We start from the raw sequence: 21,348 nt of genomic DNA, 5'->3' as shown, positions 1-21,348 counted from the left end.
GTCCTCTCTAGGTGTCATCCATGGTCGAAGAGAACGAGACCCTCGTGATCTCCCTCTTTTACAGGGTGTATGATGTGTATGGGATGGAATACTCAGTTGGTCAGTTTTAGTCACCTGTTCTGTCCACCCCTCCTTGCTCATATACCCCTCTCATGACAGAATGTGCGAAATCTTATCAGAATTCCCGGTTGTTATAGTAATAAATCTAAACATGAGCTTCTTCTGCATTCTATTGGTCACTCTTATCAGTCTGGAGCGCAGTGTCCAAAAAACATGCAGTTACTTAGAAGGTACTTAGAAGAACTTAGCTGAAAGGAAAAATCACTAAAAGAGAACTGATCTTTTTTTAACAAAACCAGGACACAAGGTATTCCATGCCATACAGATCATACACAGTATAAACCTGGGACATCATGAGGATCTCACTTGCTTTGTCTCTGTGTAGCACCTGCAGAGGACCCTGCCTGTTCTCCTGCCTGCAATCATGATCCTGGTTTCAGTCTATGCATTACTGAATGCAGTCCCTGTCTACTGATGTGTCCAGTCCAGGACTTCCTTGTGTTTGCCCTGCAGCTGCTAGTACAATGCCAGCCCTTGTGGCATGCAATTCCCTGATCATCTGGGAGACTCAGTATTGGTTGTATATATTTTACATCAATTCTTTTACTAGTAGTATTATTAGTAAAGCTGTTGAATTTTCCAACTGGTAAGTCTCTCTTCCTTTTCCTCCTTTTCCCTTTCCTTAGTGGGGAAGGCAGGGGCTAATGAAGAGCCTCTGCCACACTTTACTTTTACCCTTCAACATGTAGTGACATACACATAAAAAACATCCATAGTTTTTTGAATTTGATTCACAAGGCTGTAAAGTGGGAATTCACATCTAAAAGGAGATGTCAACAGCATCCAGAAATTTCCCTTGCTGTTTCTATTCTTATATAGCTATTTTCCCTGTTGCAAATGTAAGCATAACTTTAATGAACAACTTTGTTTTCATAGTGTGTAATGTCTTCATAAAGCCTACTTAACAATAAAGGAACCAAAATATTTGAAAAACTGAGTAAATTAAATATTTCTGTTTCTATTTTTCAATTTTATACCTGATTCATCCTTAAAAACAATTTGTCTTTTACCAAGACAATTATCCATTGAAGTTATTTGGTTTCCTTGTGTTGCAATAATAATATTACACCACCAAAACCGAGTGACCCTCTCTTACAGAACACATGAAAAACTGAGTTTGTGATGATGAACATGGGCAAATCTCTAATATTTCTCAACGTCATCTGAAGTTTATTTAAAAGTTACCTTCTGCTCTCAGGGATGAGAGCAGTAACTTTCAGTTACAGAATCACAGAAACACAGAATCACAGAATGGTTAGGGTTGGAAGGGACTTCTGGAGATCACAGAATCACACAGAATCACAGAATATTATGGATTGGAAGGGACCTTGAAAGATCATCTAGTCCAATCCCCCTGCCAGAGCAGGAACACCTAGATGAGGTTACACAGGAATGTGTCCAGGTGGCTTTTGAATAACTTCAGAGAAGGAGACTCCACAACCTCCCTGGACAGCTTCTTCCAGTGTTCTGTCACCCTCACCGTGAAGAAGTTTCTTCTCATATTTAAGTGGAACATCCTGTGTTCCAGTTTGAACCCATTGCCCCTTGTCCTATCATTGGTTGTCACCGAGAAGAGCCTGGATCCATCCTCCTGACACTCACCCTTTATATATTTATAAACATTAATGAGGTCACCCCTCAGTCTCCTCCAAGCTAAAGAGCCCCAGCTCTCTCAGCCTTTCCTCATAAGGGAGACGCTCCACTCCCTTCATCATCTTTGTTGCCCTACACTGGACTCTCTCCAGCAGTTCCCTGTCCTTCTTGAAATGAGGGGCCCAGAACTGGACACAATATTCCAGATATGGTCTCACCAGGGCAGAGTAGAGGGGGAGGAGAACCTCTCTCGACCTACTAACCACCCCCCTTCTAATACACCCCAGGATGCCATTGGCCTTCTTGGCCACAAGGGCACAGTGCTGGCTCATGGTCATCCTGCTGTCCACCAGGACCCCCAGGTCCCTTTCCCCTACACTGCTCTCCAACAAGTTGTTCCCCAACTTGTATTGGAACCTGGGGTTGTTCTTGCCCAGATGTAAGACTCTACACTTGTCCTTGTTATATTTCATTAAATTTTTCCCCGTCCAACTCTCCAGCCTGTCCGGGTCTTGCTGGATGGCAGCACAGCCCTCTGGTGTGTCAGCCACTCCTCCCAGTTTGGTGTCATCAGCAAACTTGCTGGCAGTGCACGCTATTCCTCATCCAAGTCATTGATGTACATATTGAACAGTACTGGTCCCAGCACCAACCCTTGAGGTACTCCACTAGATACAGGCCTCCAACTAGACTCTGTCCCATTTACCACAACTCTCTGGCTTCTTTCCTTCAGCCAGTTCACAGTCCACATCACTATCCGATCGCACAGGAATGTGTCCAGGTGAGTTTTGAATGTCTCCAGAGACGGAGACTCCACAACGTCTCTGGGCAGCCTGTTCCAGTGCTCTGTCAAAGTAAAAAAGTCTCTCCTCATATTCAGATGGAACCTCCTACGCTTCAGCCTGTGCCTGTTGCCCCCCATCCTATCATTGGGTACCACTGAAAGGAGTCTAATCCCATCCTCTTGACACCCACCCTTCAGATATTTATAAACATTGATGAGATCCCCACTCAGCCTTCTCCAGGCTGAACAGACCCAACTCTCCCAGTCTCTCCTCAAAAGAAAGGTGCTCTAGGCCCATAATCACCTTCATAGCCTGCTGCTGGAGTTCCTCCAGTAATTCCTCATCCTCTCGTGCCATTGTAGCCAAGAAAGCCAACGGTATCCTGCGGTGCATTAAGGAAAGTATGACCAGCGGGTCAAGGCACTCCCTCTCTACTCTGTCATGGTGAGGCCACATCTGAAGTACTGCATGCAGTTCTGTACTCCTCAGTTTAAAAAGGGCAAGGATTTACTGGAGGGAGTCCAGCAGAGAGCTACGAAGGTGATTAGGGGTCTAGAGCATCTTTCTTATGAGGAGAGACTGGGAGATCTGGGCCTGTTCAGCCTGGAGAGGAGAAGGCTGAGAGGGGATCTCATCAATGTTTATAAATATCTGAAGGATGAGTATCAAGAGGATGGGACCAGACTCTTTTCAGTGGTGCCCAATGATAGGATGAGGGGCAACCAGCACAGACTGAAGTGTAGGAGGTTCCATCTGAATATGAGGAGAAACTTCTTTACTTTGAGGGTGACAGAGCACTGGACGAGGCTGCCCAGAGAGTTGTGGAGTCTCCTTCTCTGGACATGTTCAAAACCTGCCTGGACACATTCCTGGGCAATCTACTCTAGGTGACCTTGCTTTAGCAGGTGTTTTGGACTATATGATCTCCAGAGGTCACTTCTAACCCTAACCATTCTGTGATTCTCACAAACGAGAAGCAAACAGGGGTTAACATCTTGACCTCATCTATTCATCTGTGCTTTCAAATCAGAAAGGGTCTTTTCATGCACTTTGAAGCTACAAACTGCTGCTAATCTTCGATGATACAGTGACATTTTACCAATCTCAGTAACACCTGGTAAGTGCCTCCTGTTGACAAGAGTACTGTGTTTTAATGAACAAATAAATGGCTCATCTACCACTCTTGGCAAGAAGCCCCAGCTACTGAGGCAGAGCACCAGCTCTCCCAGTGTTACTTGGGCTAATTGACTCCTTGGATGAAGTTAAATCACATTATCCCCAGTGGGATGTATGTTTGCCAGTAATCAATAGCTCAACAAGATCCACATGGCAGGTAATTAAGTGGAAAGTAATTAATACTCATCAAATGTTTTATTAAGTGTTTGCCGTTCCTTCACTCAAAAGTCCCAGTGTATCATAAATAAGGCTGTGAAGAAAGGAATTAGTATGGTCTGTGTTTTCTAACGACTTATATATTACTGCTAAATTCTTCACTGTTCTGTACACCATTTCAAAGTAGCAACTCATACACAAAAATGTTGTCGTCTTACATCTAAGGAGAGATTTTCAGCTGACAGTGTCCTAAGGATTTGGAAGTTGCCTGAAAAAAAAGAGATGGTTCAGTCCAAACCAAGGGAATTACATTAGTTATGGTGAGCATTTGCAGAGTTTATTTTTTGCAGTGTTTTAGCTGTCATACAAGTAAGGCAAGACATGTAAGGAAATGTAAAATCTTTCATATCCACCAATAAAACTGAAAAAAAAAACCCAACAGTCAAGATTTTTGGCACAAAGACTTGTGAACAGTTATTCATAAGTGTATCAGCAGAAACACACCCCTCACTCACCCTATTCTTTGCCTCCTTAAACTTTGCCACCATAGTCTTTTGTGCACTTTGAATACATTGCAGACTGACTGTTAAAGGGCAAATAGTAATGCTTTATGCAGACTAAGATAGAGATGGATTTCCACTTTATAAAATTTCCTGAGTGAATTCTTACCTTGCCCAAAACTTTGCAAAACTGAAAGCTACCACAGAAGACGAAGCTCATCACAAGGAACCTTCATTCTCCCATATTAGCCTTTCCAGCTGCAGAGGCTAAGCTCACCATTCTTTCCACATGTTGTTCATCTGCATTTTTATTTATTGTTTTTCTTCATTTATTGCTTTCACTCAGTTGTATATAACCCAAGAAGCACTGAGACAGCAGTATTCCTAGAACCATTATTTTAACAATAGGCTGTCACTTTCACTTCCAAGCCCTGGCACCTTTGCAGAACATTTTCCTAGTGCTATTCCAGTGACAGAGTTTGGCCTGTCACAAGATGTTGGTAGGAGGACTCAGCTACTGGAGTATTTGAAATTTAACATTTGTGGAGATTTAAAATATCAATTATTTTCTTGTGATTTGGTTTTGAATGGTGCATCCTCTGCCAAATACCTCTATTAAATTTCAGTCCTGAATTCACGCTGCCTATTGATTCATAATCTAGCCTTGACTTTTAAGATTCTTCTTGTGCTAGAAGCACACTTCTTCCCTCAAAATATCAACAAAAGTGTAAATGCTTGGGAGTGAAGGGGAAGTACAAGGAAACAGGTAATTGAGTACACTGGTGGGCATTACCAGTGTCTTTTATCGAGACACAGAATTCTTCCTTTACTGTAGTGTTTCCTAGTTCCTGTGGAAGTCTGCAGGAGCAGTAGACTTTGTCTTTCCTGGCCTTGGTCAGGAGTGCTGCTAAACTGTAACCTGCTTATATAGATTTTTCCATTCCCCCACCAAAACTTCCTGTCCAACTTTCCCATCACCTTAAGATACTAAAAAATGCTTGTCTTTCTCCTTATACTTTGGGAGGATGTACCCTTTTTATCAGCTACAATAAGATATTGCAGACCTCTCTGGACAAATCAGCTTTTTGTGGTGGGAGACACCTTCCAGTCTAAATATGTGTTTGCACCTGGAGGGAGAGTCACCTCTGTATAATAACAGTTTATTGGTAGTCTGGCCAACAAGCCCCTCAGTTATAGTGTAAAAAAGGTTGAAAATATAAAATGAAGGCAAAGAGCAGCTTGTGGCTTTAGCAGTAAAAAGATTTAGGAATATATTCACAGATGGCATTTGTAATTGCAAACAGAGTACACAAAAGGAAAACACCGAGACTCCCATATTGCCTAGAAATTTAATTCAGTTTAAATTATCTGCTTGTTAAAAATTCGCTATTTTGACACTATTTTATTATGGTACAACTCATTCCTTGCCAAAATGGGCTTTACATTAACTCTTTCTGTATTCTGAAGATTGATTCAAAGAAGACAGAAACAAATACAGTAAGCGTTTTTTAATACGTTTCCTGGTGTGGTATCTCTTAGGGTTGTTTTCCAGACATTTTAACATATCTAAATAAGCCTGAATCTTGTGTTGCTGTGCAAGCAAAACTCGCAATCAAAGTCTAAGGGACTAAGAATGTAGTCCAAGTGAGAGCAATAATGCTCTCTAGTATAAGTACAAGATTTCATAAATATGAAAAATAATCATAGCAGAAAGGAATTGTGGAAACTCATCCTCTGTTTTCTGCTATAAACTAAAACATGCAAAATATAGATGAAATATGCTGTGTATATTTATAGATATGCCTATTTCAAATCTGTTCTGATGTGTATTACATATGTGTGTTAAGAATGCCCCATTACTGTCAAATACACACAGCAGGATTAGGAGGATTTATAGATTATGTCACTGTTCTGAATATTTCAGATTTCTTATAATCTCTAGATCTTCCTATACGAAGTATAAAGCATTTGATTGAACAAAAAATGTGCTCTGATACACACACACAGAATTCCCATTGATTTCTGTGCTGCTGAATTCAATGGGAGTTGAATGTGTGTATTGGAGGGCAAAAGGCAGCTATTTATAGTCTAGCTTTCCCAGACAAAATGAGCAGGCTGGGTGTCCTTTATCCTGTCATCTACACTAACTCATCTAACACTTTCTGAATTGTCTTTTATCATTTAATCTAATTCATTACAAATGAACTATAGCAGAAGATAATCCTCTAATGAATAACTGCAATGAAAAGAAAATGGAAAATAATCTAATAATCAGCTAGTTTTGAAAGACAAAAAAACCCCTGTGATCTTCTTCCCTTGTTTCTAAATAATTTGTCTGCAAGTACTGTTAATTTCTAAAAATCATGTGTTGTCTAGTAATCTAACAGAGATCTCTTGGAATTTCTTTTTAGTACAGAAGAACTGATAGAGTTTTACAAAAAACACAGTTTTCTCAGCTTTGTAAAACCAGCAAAATGACCAAAAAAGTCAAGCAAGCATCTTTATCCATGTATATTCATGTATTTTTAGAAAGCTATGCAGTCATACAGGTGGTCTGCTGTTTCATAATGCCTTTCCATTATGTCTGGATATTTCAAAAAATACAGAAAATCAAGGATATTTTGACATCAATAAACACAAAAAAGAGAAAGGGAAGAAGATTAATTTTCTGAATAAAATAAGAAAGCATCAATGTTGCTAAATCTTTGAAAGATTTGCACAACAACATTCTGGGTTTCAAAGTGAAAAATAGAAAGCCTTTCTTATGTGTGAAATTGTTCTCCACTTTGTTTTCCAGCCAAGAGGATCCTATACCTTGCAATCTGAAATTAGAAAGGTTCCATGGCAAAATGTCTGGTTTTGTTTTCCACTATCTTGGCTTTGCAGAGAAAGCATGAGTTTGAACTAGGGCTCGAGACACGTCAGAGGTACAATCCTTTCATGTTTGAGGAAACAGGAACAAGCAAATTCAGCTTGAGTGTAGGACTAAGAACCTACAGTTCAGAAAAAGGTAAATATAAACAGTCTTAAAACAAGGTCAAGGTCTAATTCTGTCTGGCTGAATTTATCACTTGTCAATGTGATTCAACTTTCTTTCTCTTAAGCCAAGAATACCTTCCCCATCTTCCCCATAACACTTCTCTTGGTAATATTTGAGTTTTTAATTCTAATACCTTACTGAAATAAAAAAGATCTTGACTTAGGATTTGGCCACACACTTCGAAAAACACTATCTGGAATACTCAGAGTATCTCTGAGGAGTGGTACCACCAGGAACTTTATATTGAACATTCCTTAGATTTCAAGGCCACACATTTTTCTGGGCTAGGTAACTTAACAAACAAAACTCTGGAGTTTGATACTAGGACACCCCTTACAAGAACAGGAAGTTTTAAGATCCTACCTGCAGCTTTAGGTGTGGTTTTGGTATCTCAGCAGTAAATAAAAGTTTATCTCCATCCAGAGTTGCCAAGAAAATCATAATTGCACCCTTAATGTGACAGATGGTCACTGGATAGCAGTAAAAACAGGTACATAGGAAACAATGAAATTTTAAACTCTTGAAGAAAAAAAAAAAAAACACAAAAAGACAAGTAAAGCAGTAGCACTACTCAAAAATGTAAATGAACGATGTGGAAGGGGATTCCCTGTAAAAGACTGCAGTTGTAGTGAATGTGTTCATTCCAGACCTATCTGATTCCCTCCTAAATCTCTTAGCATAGGTAAAATATCAGATGTTTAAGGACTGACCCTTCTGCCAAATCCTCACCAAGGTCAAAATCACTTTTCTGCAGACAGCTCAAGGCCTTGTTCTCTCAGAACTAAATCATCAATAGCAGCTATAGCAGCTATTCCAGCTGTTGCTGCCACAGCGCAGACTGTTCAAATCACCTTTACAATGGCTAATCTTCAGCAAAACCATCTTCGTTTAATCTGTTTTAGGATTTCAAACAAGTATATTTACATTACAGTTATTTTCCAACACCTCATTAAACAAAGTTTCTGTAAAATTAATTTTAAATCCAGAGACTTTGTCTGAAAACAAGTATAACAAACATATATACATGTATATGACAGAAAATGTTATGTTCCAAGATCTCATCCTCACTGATGCAAGAAGGAAGGCATAAAAACATTTCTGTCCAGTGACAGAACTAACATCTTAGTCTCAAGTATGTTTCAAGTGCCAGAGTCAATCTTCCTTGGTAGCAGCATGTCACAATAATACTTCCAATAAGTTAAATTAAAATGATGAGCTGAAAAATGTGTGCTTGGGGTGTGTCTCCCATTCTGTTTTAAATTTAAAGTGCTCTATATAAATGACCTGCACTTTTGCAGTAAACATGCTTTGTTTTGATTGATTGTGTTTCTGCAGCTGAATTTCCATATGAGGAAAATCAAACTTGAAGCAATCCACTCACAGGAAAGCTACTTAAGTTTTAAATTAAGTCATTTGATAGAAGAGGCCTGTGAGGGGGTCATCCGTTAACAGAAATGTATATCAAATTATGCTAGATCCGTGTCCAAATTCTCTTTTAGCAGCATAAAACTTATGTAACTTAACAAACTAATAAGAAGCTCTATCTTGGGTAGTGGGGAAATAAAAGTGAATGCACAGAGTTTCAGGTAAACATTGTTGCGCGTGTGGAACTGGATGACAGGAATTCATGCCATCTTAGGAAAGATTAAACTGTCCTCTGCATGTTGTTCTGTCTTACCGTTTAAGAGGAAACAATATTTCCTCATTGCTGTGAAGATGACAAATATTAATGTATACTGGAGATACAAAAAAAGAAAATGAAACATTGATATACCACCTTTTCAGTGACTGAAAAACCAAGGCCAGTGCTTATCTATGTGATAATAAATATCAAGTTGAATTGTTCAGGTTTAATTTCAAATACATTACTAGTAAAAGAAAGGGGCTTGGCCGAAAGAGAGGTCCTGAAGCATTAAAACTGAAAACACCTCGGAGTGCAGTCATTACCAAGATCATCATTACCAAGATCTCAGCATGTTAGACTGTGTGTCATTATTTGTTCTTCCAGTCAACAATAAACACTAAAAGAACTAGTGTCATGAGTAAAAAGCAATCCCTAACTTACAAATATCCCATGTTACCGAACAGTGCCTTTTCCAAAATCTTGACTGAAAAGGAAAAAAGTCTGTGTTTAAAAGATACACATTTAAAAGCTGGCAAAACGTTGTATTTAGGAGTCTACAGGATAACTTAATGCCTTTCTTTAAGTGGTAGCAAAAGTGTAGCAAACAAGTCTAAGAAAGAGATTCTTCCTGCTCATCTGGGAACTGGAAGACTATCTTTGGATGTCTGTATCATGGTTTAGGATCCCCAGAAGAGGACATGGATATACCGGAGTGAGACCAGCAGTAGCTACCAAGCTGGTAAGGATGCTGGAGCACAAGACATGCAAGGAGTGTCTGAGAGCTAGGTTTGTTTGGCCTCAGGGAGAAAAAAAAAAAAAAAAAAAAAAAAGAACCCGAGAAGATAATTGATGGCTCTCCACAGCTACCTAATGAAGAGGACATAAAGAGGACATAAGCAAAACAAAGCTGGAAGCTTTGTTAGGAAATGCTGGCTAGATTCTAGGAAAAAAAAACTTTTCATCATGAGTGTGGTAAAACAGTGGAAGATATTGCTCAGGGAGGGTATGGAATCACCTTCCTTGCAGATACTCAAAACTCAGCTGAACAGAATTCCCTTCCAATCTAAACTATTTCTCAGTTCTAAGTGTTTGCTTTCACTGTTAAGATAAAAACATCAGGAAAGGTTTCCTGGGCCTTGGTTTCTGATGAAAAGACAGAGTCCATTGTTCCCTTAGAATAACTGTCTGAGTTAGGTCCTTCTGTTGATTTGTGGACAGCTCAATGCCCATGGTAGGCCAGAAGAATCGCAGAATAGAAAGACAGATGTTAGAGTGCATAGAGTTTTGTTGCTGATTTTTACACATTATTTGTATAATTTGTTATAGACACATTATCCATAGTCTTGGATACAGCTTCTGTTTCTTGATCTTAATGTGAATCATATAAATTGCTTAGAAGAATTTTCTTTTTTGTTTTCTATGATGAAATCTCTTGTTTTTGTCTCCACAGAAAATAGAAGAAAGGATATTAAATCAGTTTTGGGACACAGAAAACACTTCAGCTGTATTATACTGTCTATCTGGACACCCTCACTATAAAATGGAATTCATGTTTATCAGAAATCGTTGCAACCCTTATTGTCCTGGTTTTGTTAAAAACAAGACCAGTTTCTCTTTTAGTGAATTTTCCTTTCAGCTAAGTTCTTCTAAGTAACTGCACTTTCCTGAAGTTACCTGCATATTTTTCTCAGACACTGTGCTCGGTGCTGAAAAGGTGACCAACGGAATGCAGAAGAGCCCCATGTTTAGATTTATTACTATGGTAACCAAGGTTAGCTGATAACGGGACATATTTGCAAGGAGGGGCGGACAGAACAGGTGACTAAAACTGACCAACTGAGTATTCCATCCCATACACATCATACACCCTATATCAGAGGGAGATCACGAGGGCCTCCCTCTCTTCAACCACAGCCAGCATCTAGAGAGGACCCTGCCTGTTGTCCCTGCAATCCAAGGCCCGAGACCCTGCATCCCTGAATTCAGTTTCCAGTTTGCTGTGAAGTCCTGCCCAGGACTTCTGGGTGCCTGCCCTGCAGCTGCTGGAGCCACACCAGCTCCGCCCACCACAGGAGGGGTTAAACGCTGCTACCTGGGATATTCAAGATTGGGTCTTGTGTATTTTGTATATTTTCTATATTTATCAGTAGCATTAGTAAAGCCTTTTAAACCTTACCAACTTGAAGTCTCTCTCCCTGTTTCCTTCCTATCACCTTCCCTTAGCAAGGACTTTTTCCTATGCGGAGAGGATAGAGGGTGAGGGGGATTAACAGAGAGCATCTGCCATGGTTTATTGTCGCCTTGCATTAAACCTTGACACTCGTGAATAAGAGCTCCATTCCTAATCCTTCCCAGGGTTTCCCACCATGTATCTGAGGGCATTGTCGAATCACTTCTTGAATACTGTCAGGCTTAGGGCCATGACACCTCCCTGGGGAGCCTGTTCCAGTGCTCCACCACCCTCTGGGTGAAGAACCTTTTTCTAATGTCCAACCTAAACCTCCCCTGGCTCATCTTCCTGTCATTCCCTCAGGTCCTGTCATCAGTCACCAGAGAGATCAGTGCCTGCCCCTCCTCCTCCCCTTGTGAGGAAGCTGTAGCCATCATGAAGTCTCCCCTCAGCCTCCTCTAAGCTGAAGAAACCAAGTGACTTTAGCTACTCCTCATATGGCTTCCCTTCTAAACCCTTCACCAATTTTGTGGCTCTCCTCTAGACACTCTCTAGTAGTTTTACATCCTTTTTATTCTGTGATGCCCTGAACTGCATACAGTGCTCCAGATGAGGTTGCACCAATGCATACCCAGGACATTCTATGATTCTGTGATTCTATGACACGTTGCGCTTGTGTGATATTCAGATAGGTGGAGTGAAGGAATCTGAGAAAATCACCTACCTCATCTTCATAAAATGGGAGTAAGACACAAACACCTCCTAGAGGATAGTGCCGCAAAGCCAAGCTGTGAGATATGAATAGATGCTCTGTCCAGGTTCTTCATAGCCCTTTGAAGTAGCTCTACGCAAGTGTCTAAAGTGAATCTTGGAAACAAAGATCGGTCATGAAGATTACTGGGGTCTGTTTTCATTTTGCAGGATGAAAAATGTTGCCTAGTCACAATACCAGCCCTAAAAGCAGGAATGAACCATAACTTCTATTAATCTTTTTCCACCAAATGGGAAAGTGAATGGCAATTAAGCTCAATGGTTCTTGCTGAAATTATTTACTAAACTCTCATGTTCTTTATTGCTATCTTCTGATTCCTTCAGTATAGAAAAGCTGAAGCCTGCTCTGGAGTACTGGCATAATCACATCTAGCATTGTGGTACCTAAAGCTTGTCCTAATTCTCTTATGTTTACAAGCCTAATCCAACAGTTTTTCTTCCTTACCTCTGTTTTAATGCTAAAACACACATTTTCCTCTCCTTGGAATATCCAGTATTAATATCCAGAATCTGGTACTCTAATAAAGGAAAAATAACATGCCCATGCACAAGGGCAAAAGTACATTCCTGGTTTAAAAAAAAAAAATAGATTATTTTTCTGTAGGTGTCAATGCAGTTCAGAAGATACTGTAAGAATGTGTCAGACTGGAAAAAAAAAAAAAAAAGCTAAAAACCCCCCCAAACAACAACAACAACAACAAAAACATAAACAAAACCCAAAAACTAGACTACTCTCCATTTTATAAGGTTTTTCACAAAATTACAAAGCTAGAATTATTTTTTTTGGTTGGTTTGTTTTTTGTTTGCTTTTTTTTTTTTTTTTGATTTTGTGTTGAAACATAAGCAAGTCCCTGATGTCCCCAGGTTTCACGGATCAGAAGAGCATCTCTTTTAAGATAGAACCCTCCTGTACCCAGGATTAAGCCAGTATAAGCCATTAGGAGATTTGTCTAGAGATTGCTTAAAAATATATTTACTTGTGTAAGTTGACCTGAACAAAAGCGTTTAGAGGTGGATTTTTCCAGGCTTGTCCCAATGGGATGCTACTATATAGAAAGTGACAATGATTTTTTACTGTTTTATGATGGGAAACTCTAAATCTTATACAGTCTGGGAGCTACAATCACATACCTTTGTAGTTTTCTTGTTTGTTGGTTTGTTTGTTTGCTGCTATATTTGGTTGGTGTAGTGAGAAAGAAGATTCAGAATTTTTCTAAATCAGGCAGTCCTGGCATTTGATTTAGTGATGCACAGTACTGCATTTTGACATTTGTCAGTGCCACTGAGTTCAACAGTAAAAGCCGCAGGAAGAAGCACAGTGGAATCAAATTCTATTTCAGATTTTCTTGATGTTTTAGAAGTCTGTGTGGGGTTTTGCATGTTGGTTGTGGCCAATTTTCTATTTCTGTGATTTCCTCTTAAGGCTCCTGAGTTGTCTTCTAGTGTAGTCACTGAGCTTTGTGTTAGACCTAAAATCAAATGTTCTTTTTCCTTCTATTCTTGCCCTTTACTGCTTTCAAATCAGATCAAAATGTATACTGTCAAAAAAAAAAAAAAAAGGAAAAAAAGGAAAAAAATACTTCCTCTTTCTTTTAGATACCTTTTGAAAGAAAAAAGCTGTGGAAAATATTATTTGGGGTTCTTCATTTCATGAGATCTCTTGCAGTAAGTGCTTTTTCAATGGTGAGAATGCATAACAGTAGTTCTTCAGACTCTGTGCTAGCTGCATATTTCTCCCTATGTTTTTCCAGTTCTTTCTAAGCTTGAACAGAAAAGATTTTTGGTTTGGGATTCAGCTGTCAGCTTTGAATATGCTGCTATCGTACAAGAAAAGCTACATCATGCAGAGTACGGATAGTTATCAGTCATCACAAAGAGGGGAGAGTGAGAAGCTGAGGATATGACAAAGGAGTCAATTTTGGCTTTAGTATTGTTTAGGGTTTGGTTTTTTTAATTTGCTTGTTTTTTAATGTTAAAATAGAGAAAGTACGTGGATTCTTAACATTACATCAGCATCATATATAGCAGAAAGATAAATATAAGTGGTGACAAAGAACATTGCTAGAAAACTCTCTGGCTCTCTATCACAATGTTAATAGTTGAAGATGAACATATGTAGAAAAACTAAGACAGACTTCTCAGGATCTCCATGGAGGAGCCTGGCTGGTGTCAGGAGCTTGGAATAGAACCAGGAAAACTTATGCAGGCTGGTAGGAAAGAGGAAGTAGATAAGTATGATGCAATACATTGCTTCAAACTGTAAAATTAAAAAGATAAATCTGCAGTTTACAGTTAAAACCTCTTGCTTTTAGATCAAATAACTCCCTCTTATCTCTTTTCTAGTTTTACAACCCTCTAGTTTGCAGTGGTATTAGGACAATAGATTCAACAGTGCAATATCAAAATAACAACTAGAAAAAATCCATACTAGTGAGATATTCTCACTCTTAAATTTATTTATCGGTAGTTCTGTTGATAGGTTTTACTGTCAATGCAGGACTGGCATTATTTATTATTAATAACAAAATGATTAAATAAGCATTCCAAATATGCATTTTTGTAATAATTGTTTTTTAAAATAATACATTAGGCAAACACGAATGACTACACTTTAGGATGGAATATCGATTACCTGCCTGCTACTGTATCATAAGGAATCTGTTCACTGGTGAAAGCCCTTATTAGTAACAGTAGTTGGAAACATTTCTGTTGAAAAATATCCCTAATAAGGATTCACTAATCACCTTTCTTTTAGAATAACCTCATTTTCATCTAGGAATTTTAAATATTTCTTTAGACAAACAAACTTGTTTGATTTTGAGTTTTGCATTTTTGAGAATTTCTTACCTCTTCCCCTCTTTTTCCCATTGAAAATGCAATTGAAAAGTATGAGGGTTTATAATTTTCCTTTACCAGTTCTAACTACAGGAAAGAAATCCTAAGTTAAAGTATTATAAAAGCTTTAACTGCTTTTTTGTTTCCATTTTTGTTTTTCCCTACAGATACACTAATTCTGTACAAAAAAAATAAAGATGAGAGCATGGAGAAGACAAGGAAAAACATTTATTTGGAACAGTGAAAAGAATTGGAAACTGAAAATCAGTTCCATTTTAAGCACCTCCTAATAAACCTAGACTCAGTCTTGAAGAATTATACCAAAATTATGTTTTCCAATTCTGCAGACAGCTTTTTTTTTTGTAACAGCTGCACATTTTTTATTGATTAGAGTCATGCTGTGGCCATACCAGCTCTCTACAACTGCTGAGTGTTTAAATGAAAGCATAAGCAATTAGAACAGGAGTGGTCAGTAAATTTTCTTACGAGTTCTATCAAGCCCTATTAAAATATATGACTGATGTATATCTGAGGGCCTTCTTATATGACATCTTACATCTTAATGCTCACTTTGGAGGATTAGTTGGGGTTATACAACTTTTCTAGGATTCATAGCTGAAACTTCACTTATCTACTTTCCTCTTGACTTATATCTACCAGATATATCCCTCATGATTGAAGGATCTTCACTTTGATGTTATTTCTTTTCAGCATGGTATACATTTTAACCTTTTCAAGACAGATCACTAGAGTAAAGTGATGGTCAAAAGTTAAAAACACACTATGAAACCATACCTGAAGACATTCCACAGGAAAAGAAGATGCATTCAGGGGCATGATGGTAATTCCTATGGCCTTAAAGCTAGACTAATTTTCAACTTTATTTACAAAAATATATGTGAAAAGTCTACTGTAGTATATTGTGGTTCAATGGCACCATAAACTTTCAGACTGACCATCACAGTCAGGAACACAAACTTAAGAACTATGATATAGTTAGAACCATATATTGCATGTTAGAGACAAGTGAAGGTAGATAATAACTTTATCTGTTGTCCTAGCAGGGAGAGAAACAGAAGTAAATAGTGATAGAAACAGGACATAAGGAAGACAGAAACAAATATTGATTTAGATTGTTTTGTAGTATTTCATCTCAGCTACAAAATAATGCAATCTTCCATTGAAAAAGCAGCATCCTGGGAGCAACCATGCAAACAGCAGCAATTTTCAAATGCTCCTTTTGTAATAATGTGTCATCTGGAGGTCAAAAGTGTGATTCTTGCATAAGCTTTGGTGAAAGTGATTTGCATAATATCAGGGTCCCTGCTTTCAGGTTATAACAGTCTTTACTGCTGCCAGGGACAATCCTGGAACACACACAATGATCCTCAGAATGCAGCAGTGCAAAGCAAATAATTACTGTAATAGCATAATGAAAGTAAGAAATGCAGAAATGAAGGGAAAAGTGTGGTAAGAAATTGCTTCCATCTAGTATTTAGGAAGGCTATAGATTGCATTAGCTGCAATTCCTAATAAGTATTTTTGTACACCTATGAGTCCTTGTACAATACAGATTTTGACAATTCCCATAATATAAAATGGCTCAAACTACCATTACAATCAACAGCCATTACAATCAACCACAGGAAATTGTAGGAAGATTCTGAAATGTCTTTTCTGCCAGCTTGTCATTCACTGAGACTGACCTCAGACCATATTTTTTTCCTTGCTGATTAGACCATCCTTTACGGCAGCCAGGACTCTGATTTGATACAAAAGAATAACACGGTAATTCTTTGTTGCTGGGATTTTTTGTTGTCTTGTCACTTTTCGAAGGTTTCTAACATTTTGCCAGTTTCAAGAATGTAGATCAAAGTTGCTCAGGGCGTTTTAATAGATTTATGTGTGCTGACTACCACCATCTTTGCTGATTTTATGCCATTATAACTACAAGCTGGGAAAAAAAAAAAAAGACAGGCTTTCCTCTAAAAACATACTAACAAGGACTTTCTACATCGACATCCCCCCCCCCAAAAAAAAAAAAACCAAACCAAAAAAAACCGAAACAAACACAACTTCCTCTCCTCCCCCCACTTTGAGTTGTCACGTGTCAACCTGCTGCTCCTCTGGTTTACAAATATTTCTGTTGTTGCATCTGAAAACAATGTAGTAGCAACGGGCTTACCTGCAAAGTCTGATATTTTATTTTCTTATGAGTTCTTTCACTTTTATCTCTGTGAAGGCAGCAGTCCAGACATAACTCGGTATGCCACAGTATGGTGTTCCCCTAAATACACTGCAGAAGGGTATAATGACTGAACTAAAATCCACCACAGACGAGAGTGTGGAGTCTAGTGCTTTTTTACTGAAAGTGGACTTAGGCAAATGCAGTTCTGTTGATGTCAGTGATATCAGAGGAAGTGACAATAGAATGGTGAATTTCAGCTTTAAAAACAGAATGACCGTTTTATCTCTGAAGACATGACAGTGGAGATTTCTGTGATACTTATCTGCGGTAGATTAATTGCCATTATGGCTCACAATTGGATTAGAAAAGGTAGCTGGCTCGAAAGAGCAGATGGATTTTGAGATGTTGGGAAAAGTCTGATTTCAGTGGGTTTTTTTCTTCCAGTGGATGGTCAATCATTAAATTCCCTTTAACTTGCTGGAGCATGTGTTTGTTCCCCAATATGTTGCACACGATGTCTGAAGATGTATTACAAATAGTTATGTTGAATTTCTCACATCAATGCAGAATTTAAAAATAAAAATACCTGGATGACCTCAAAAAAGATGAGCTTATGACTGTTTTCAAACATCTTATCACCTATCTTTTTTTGGGTGGGACAGACAACGGACTATTGTGTATATAGAAGAGCAGCCAGATAAAGCAGCATAACTTTCTCATAAGGGCAGCAGTAACATTAGCTACACATTTCACATGGGACTTATTGGCATCCATTTGTCTTAAACTTGCCTTCAAGAAAGTAGGAATTCTGTAAAATGGCAAAGATCCCTTCTGGCAGTTCTTGCTTCCATTAGGTAATTTTTTTTTCCTGAAAAGAGAAATCAAATCTCATCAGATACATTTCATAAGTAACAATATACAGAATTATGTTTTTGTTCATTTGTTGTTGTTGCTAGAAAGTCACAAAGTTACGGTTCTTTGCTAGAGGAACAGAATTAAATGAAAATTAATTCAAAGCATCTTCCCTGTTCATTAACACCTGCCAAATAAGTAATGGGAGTAGTCTTGTTTCTTCAGTGGCAAAATATACAGCTCCATTTAAAAAATGATAAGACAGCTGTTTTCTCTGGAGTGTATGTGCGCAACAGAAATTAGTTCTTTAACTCTGACATGATTTCTGGAAGATGGTTCCCTGAAAGGAGTGTGTACTCCAAAGTAAAGGCTGGACGCTGTGAAAGTGCAAGGAGGATCCAAGGAAGATTTGCCATGAGTCCAGAAAACACAGCACCAACCTTAGAAATAGCTTCAAATGGCTTCAGCAGGTGTTCCAAAACTGTCAGTGGAAGTAGGAATCTGTTTGAAAAGCTAAGTGAGACATGAAGGTAAAAGACATATCAACAGCCATTCTGACCTCTTCTCAGCAGCTGCACTTACTTGTGACATTGGCCTTAGTGTCAGCCCTTAGCAGAGGGGGCTACAGAGCACATGCTGTCACACTTTTTTGTTTTCTGGTTTTGAGTATGTTCTCATGCTTTCATGAGCACTTTCAGTAAAATGAAAACAATTACTCTTTTTACATCACATGGCAAGCAACTTACTAAACTGCTTCATCAGTGAAACTGTGAGATGTTTTTAAGTGCATACAATGAGGGCTAATGGGAGCCAATGGTCTGGCAAAACATGTCTGCTGGGGACCTCTATGGAAGTTTGACCAAATATGCTCCTTCAGGTGTATCTTTGTGCATAGTTTCTTTCTGTATTAAATGATCATTAACAGTCACTTCATGGATGCAATCTCTCATGTGCAGTCACTGGAATAAATACTACATGTGAGTATATGCTTAGATGCATTGTTATTATTAAGAGGGCAATGAAGCTGGTGAGGGGTCTGGAGAAAAAGTCAGATGAGTAGCAGCAGAAGGAACTGGGGTTGCTTAGCCTGGAGAAAAGGAGGCTGAGAGGAGATGTTATTGCTGTCTACAACTACCTGAAAGGAGGTTGTAGCATGGAGGGTGTTGGTCTCTTCTCCCTAGCAGCAAGTGATAGGATGAGAAGAAATGGCCTCAAGTTGCACCAGGGAGGGTTCAGATTAGATATCAGGAAAAATTTATCCACAGAAAGAGTTGTGAAGCAGTGGAACAGGCTGCCCAGGGAACTGGTTGAGTCACCATCCCTGGAGGTGTTTAAAAAACTTGTAGATGAGGTCCTTAGGGACATGGTTTAGTGCCAGAGTTAGGTTATGGTTGGACTCAATGATCCTGAGGGTCTCTTCCAATGAAAATGATTCTATGATTCTGTGATTCTATGATTCTATGATTAAGACGTCTTGATACAGTGTAGCTGTGCTTATCTTCCAGCTTTTTAATTGGATTTGCCTATTTCAATGCAGAAATGCTATAAACTGTACTGTGAAAATGTATTCTTGGTACTAGCCATTTAACAGAACATGGTACTTCCCATTCTGTCAAAGAATTCTAGTATTTGTGAAGAATTACATATTAAAAAAAGATTAATTTTTATTTTACTTAAAGCATCTCAGCCTTTTTGTCATCGTCACATAAAGTACATTGTCATTGTCATTTGTCACATAAAGTATATGTGTAGAGGCAGATGAGTCCATGTGAAACACCAAGAGCCTTGTGCTCTTATTAATTTTTTTATCTTGAGAGGCATCTAAAAATTTTCAGAGTCTAAGAGGCACTTCACCTACCTGGAGATTATTAGGTCTAGCCAAAAAGGATGTATGTGGCAACAGGATATTTGAGAGCATAACAAGTGTAGCTACTGTCCCTGTTATTGAAAGGGTTAGTCTAGGTTTGTAATTTAGGACTGCTTTTTGGACTGGGACTGTTCTCATATTTCCATTTGGTTCTCCTGATTGAAAGCGTTTATATTGATCTGAATGTGACAATCTTTTCATCAAGGGTCAGGCTCACCACAGTGGGTCAGGCACATGTAACTTTTAGACGAAATCACTCTGGTACTCTCTGCAATATCTTCAAAAGGCTATTGAAAACTCTGAAGCTGGATGCAGCTGCCCTTCTATTAAGCCGTGGCAGCCGTAAGGAGTGTGTCACACTACCTGCATCGCACTTGTTTCCACCAGCAGTCCAAAGCATTGAGCATGAGGGCTACACATGCATCCAGGAATCTTGATGTACTTTGCAGGTGCCATGAAGGAAAGGGATACCTACTCCAGTCCAAGGACCAGAAAAATAGCAAGGGGCAGAGCAGACCTTTAGCCAAATTCTCTGATGATTAGTAACTTGTTTAAATCCACAGAACAGAATTTTCTTATTTCTAGGTACATGAAATGCAGTGCAACACCTCTTTTGAACTTCATCAACAAATTCATTGTAACCATAGAAAGCAAGCTAAAAAGGTTTCAGGCGCTTTTAGTCAGAGTCAGAGCAGGCAGTTTAAATGAATCAGGGATACTAGTAATGTTTTGTATTTGTATGTGTTTGCATTTCTTTTCTAAGTAAACAAGTTTGTGTGGCAGCAAGAAACTCAGTTTCAGAATCATCTTTATAATAACTGACAATCCATTTCAGATTCTATAATTCAGATACTTCAAGTAAAAAAAAAAAAAAAAGATGGGTTTGGTTAAAATAAAAGTTCATTTAGTGTAAAATGGATGACATCAGTTTGGGAGTTCAGGCTTGTTATCCTTTTTGATACCAAATGACTGAGTCATTGCTGGAATTTTTAAGCTGTAGTAGTTTGTTTTGATTGCATTTGCAAGTATCTGATGAAAATGTGCAAATCAGCCAACCTAGGCTTTAAATCTTCTTGTTGATTATACAAAATGGTATGTACACAGAGTGCTTGTTTTCATGACCCTCTGTACTATATACATATAAAGCAAAACGGTTGTACCTCTGAGAGGGACATCACAGAGTTCATGGCTCAAGGAGACCAGACACCTGTTTGAAACACAGATTAGGTACAGTATGGGAAACAGAAGCAAAAAATTACTTTTCCTACCCTACTTCACAGCTTTTGCTGAGATATATCTCTGAGGTAGTTTTTGTACACTCTTTCTTTACCTTGTATACAATTTTTATAATGTGACTTTTGTCTTGTAAGACCTAGAATTTCCAAGAGCAGCAGCTCTCCTGAGTGTGATTTCAGCTTTGAAAATCATTTGAGTAGTTACCATCTCTGTACAGGAGGTTCATAACCCTCCATCCCTGTTAATAAAACTGATATTTCCTCTTTTTTTTTCTTTTTTTTAAAAACAAATGAATAAACAGACCACCACCAACTGGGATTTAAGAATTTACTTTTCTATACTATATTATGGTATTCTATATATAGTATTCTATACTATATTGTATATTTCTATACTAATTTTCTATATTATTCGATTTCATATTTTCCATGCACA

This window comes from Caloenas nicobarica, chromosome Z, assembly GCF_036013445.1.
Source record: "Caloenas nicobarica isolate bCalNic1 chromosome Z, bCalNic1.hap1, whole genome shotgun sequence".
Classification (NCBI taxonomy): Eukaryota; Metazoa; Chordata; class Aves; order Columbiformes; family Columbidae; genus Caloenas; species Caloenas nicobarica.
Note: the sequence above shows the minus strand (reverse complement) of the source record.